The sequence below is a fragment of the Bison bison genome, unplaced genomic scaffold (assembly GCF_000754665.1).
Source record: "Bison bison bison isolate TAMUID 2011002044 unplaced genomic scaffold, Bison_UMD1.0 scf7180017864229, whole genome shotgun sequence".
NCBI lineage: Eukaryota > Metazoa > Chordata > Mammalia > Artiodactyla > Bovidae > Bison > Bison bison.
In genome coordinates this window covers 2,355,281-2,359,279 of record NW_011494801.1, presented here as the reverse complement: position 1 = coordinate 2,359,279, position 3,999 = coordinate 2,355,281, and positions in this window count along the sequence as shown.

Below are 3,999 nucleotides of genomic sequence, written 5' to 3'. Positions count from 1 at the left end.
CTGGTTTTAGAAAAGGCAGAGGAACCAGAGATCAAATTGCCAACATCTGCTGGATCATCGAAAAACCAAAAGAGTTCCAGAAAAACATCTATTTCTGCTTTATTGACTATGTCAAAGCCTTTGATTGTGCCTCAGTTTACTTCTCTGTAAAATCAAGGTAAAGGTAATATCTCTTTATATCGTGATTTTTGAATAATTAGTTTCTAAATATGAAATTTCTTAAAGCAATATCTGGAAAGTACTAAATATTTAATAATTATTGGCCATCCTCAGCAATTACTAAGGGCTTCCCTGCTGGCTCCGATGGTAAAAATCTGCTTGCCATGAAGGAGACCAGAGTTCAATCCCTGGGTTGGGAAGATCTCCTGGAGAAGGGAATGGCTACACACTTCAATAAATATTTTTGCCTGGTGAATTCCATGGACAGAGGAGCCTGGTAGGCTACAGTCCATGGTGTCACGAAGAGTCAGATACAACTGAGCAAATAACACACACATGATTACTAACTATAAGATCAAGGCCCCAGAGAAAATATAAGTACACCATCTCAGGAATTGTATCTTATACTATCCTTCCCTGAACAAGATAGGAAATATTATTAATATTAATATCAGAAACTTCAGAGATAGAGTCGTGTTCAGCACACAGCTCTGGTACTCAAATGCAAGAGTCTTCACCTCCTTAAATACTTTTTCCTTCTTCCTTAAAATAAGTATGCTGTGCCTAATTTAACAGGATTACTGTGGAATGTAAATAAGCTTACATATACAGAACTTGATACTCAAAAACATGTTAGTTTCCCCTCCTTCCTCTTGGAACCTCCATAGTGTTATAAATTTAGGAGGTCTTCACATTATTTGAGTGATAGTAGATTCTAGTAATTAAGGTTATGAGTTCTGGACCTACATAGAATGAGATACTGGCTCCAAAATTCACTTGGAGCATAATCACAGATAAAATATATAACCTCAGCTTCTTCATCTATAAAATGAATAATACTGTAATTAACTCTGAGATCTGCTTGATGAGTTCACTTATATAACAGCTTAGGACAGAAACTGGCATATATTAAGATAAAACATTTAGTAAATATTCATTGTCATTGACATTATATTTGTCATATCAATGGGTATATTGTATTATTCTTACTATTCATTTTGAATAGCTTATTTAAAACATGTAATATTGTAACATGGGATGCATATGGATAAGACATAGCAGAGTTTCCCTGCCATAAACAATCTGCTCTTTCTTACCTGAAGGCTGGGGTTGCTCACTTTGGGGAAACATCCTATCATTAAGCCATATCTTTCTCTTTGGTCTGGGTTGAGCTGACTTTCTACATTTCTGAAGATAAATGTACTGTTTATTTCAGCCAGTTAATACTTTTGTTTTCTTTCTTTTTAATTAATTAACCTTATCCAAATTAGACGTATGTTTATGTTCCCCTTTGATAATTTTTCTTCATCTGAACTAAACTTAGGAAAAAGAAACCTACCACTTAAATACTATCCATTCAAGTAGCTTGTTTGAAAATTTCATCATACATTTTTGCTTCTGCATAATCTTAGAAGCATACTGGTGTTTTGATTTTAATTTTTTTTTAATATATCTTCAGTTTCTTCACTGCAATACTGTCCACTTATCTTCTGGGCCAGTGCATTCTCCTTCATATTAAACTTTTTTCCATAATGGAATTCAAAGGGCTAATAATATGATTAAATTTTTGAAATATTAAAAGACAACTAAATCTAGTAATATTTTGATAGCTGCTGAAAGACATGGCACTGATAATTTTAAGAGCTCATGTGCAAATCACAATTCATAATAGTTGAAGCCAGGTTTTCCCAAATAGTAACAGTAGCATTTTAAAGTTTCTGGAATTTTTCAAAGGTTAGTTAGAAGGCTTAGATCATAAATACAATCAGAATGATTCAAATATTCATTTTAAGGAAAATCACTATTATAATTAGGAACTGGATTTAACTTACCAGCTGCTTAACTCATCAGACAGATTTCTTATAAGATCAAGCTTCCAGACAGATTTCTTATAAGATCAGGCTTCACACTTAAGATAAAGCCAGAGTTTTAAAAATTATAATTTCCATGTAGTAATCCATCCCTAATTGCATAAAATATTACAAGAGAACTCGTGAGTTCCACTGTTACAAATATGTTTGGTAAATTGAACTAATTTTGAGATTTTTTTTTTTTAGCATGCAGTTTTTCCATTTCTAAAATATAAATATGTGTTTCTCTGATATTTTACCTTTGTCTCTATAGAAAAGTGACATATACAGATGATATATTCTGCTTGATGTTAAATTGGCATTTAAGGAGAATTCTGACAAAATGTGTAATATAGAAAAGGTCTCAATATCTCTGAAGATATAGAATTTTCCCATCAGTATACTTTGCCAAAGATGTAAATCATAGTTTCAGTTTCTCAATTTCTACCTAGTAAATAAATATGTCAAAGTTCTTAATTATATTTCCCTATTGCATCAACATCCAAAGCACTGAGATCAGACATGGGACATGGAGACTATGAGGAAATGGAGTATATAATGACTACGTACATGGAGTATATAATGCTTATTTGTCAGGACAGGGCAGAATCAGTTAGCTGAGGGAGAGTGAAATGACCTGCCATGGGAAACACTGAGAACCTTACAGCTAGAATTAAAAGTTCAGAGAGTATACCCAGGATTTAAGACTTAATTTTTCCTGGGGAGGAAAAAAAAAAAAGCTTGTTAGGGCATTATAATTTCTGGCTGATGCCTGGAAAAGACTCCTATGCTTTACGCCTATGCTTTCTCTTTTTAGGGGGGGCGGGGGGAGCTCACATGCCCCCATGGGATCTCTTGCAGATGCGCAATTTCCCAATTTATCTTTGTAAGACAAACTCCTTTGTAAAAAAAAAAAAAAAATGCTTTTTTTTTCTGATTGAATTGTCCATATGTATATTGCAGAAAATATATTTTAAAAGAACTATAGCAAAAACAAAATGGTCTCATAAATTTATTCATATAAAAATATTTACTATCTCCTAATTCTAAAAGGTCGGACTTGGACAGAACTTACTATGGAGAATGCATTTGTTTAGTCGCTAAGTTATGTCACACTCTTTTGCAAATCCACAGAATGTAGCCTGTGCAACTCCTCTGTCCGTGGAATTTTCCAGCAAGAATATTGAAGTGGGTTTGCATTTCCTTCTCCATCAAACTCACATTTCCTGCATTGGCAGGTGGGTTCTTTACCACAGAGCCACCAAGGAAGGCCTAGGGAATGTATTTAGTGGTGAACAAAACAGCATTTGTCCTCAGTGAGGCTGGAGACTAAGGAAAGAGACAGACAATGAAATAAACAAGACAATAATCAAATGTATAATTACAAATAGTATATTTTAAATAAACGAATAGGAAGTTGTGGGTCATTTCTTTTTAATCTATAGAAGTTTTAGTCAAGTGTAAATCTTGGACATTTTTATGTTATACAGATATTTATTCTTTCAGTCAATCAGTTCAGTCCCTGAGTTGTGTCCAACTCTTTGCGACCCCATGAATCACAGCACGCCAGGCCTCCCTGTCCATCACCAGCTCCCAGAGTCCACTCAGACTCACATCCATCGAGTTAGTGATGCCATCCAGCCATCTCATCCTCTGTCGTCCCCTTCTCCTCCTGCCCCTAATTGCTCCCAGCATCAGAGTCTTTTCCAATGAGTCAACTCTTCGCATGAGGTGGCCAAAGTACTGGAGTTTCAGCTTTAGCATCATTCCTTCCAAAGAAATCCCAGGGCTGATCTCCTTCAGAATGGACTGGTTGGACCTCCTTGCAGTCCAAGGGACTCTCAAGAGTCTTCTCCAACACCACAGTTCAAAAGCATCAATTCTTCGGTGCTCGGCTTTCTTCATAGTCCAAATCTCACATCCATACATGACCACAGGAAAAACCATAGCCTTGACTAGACCTTTGTTGGCAAAGTAATGTCTCTGCTTT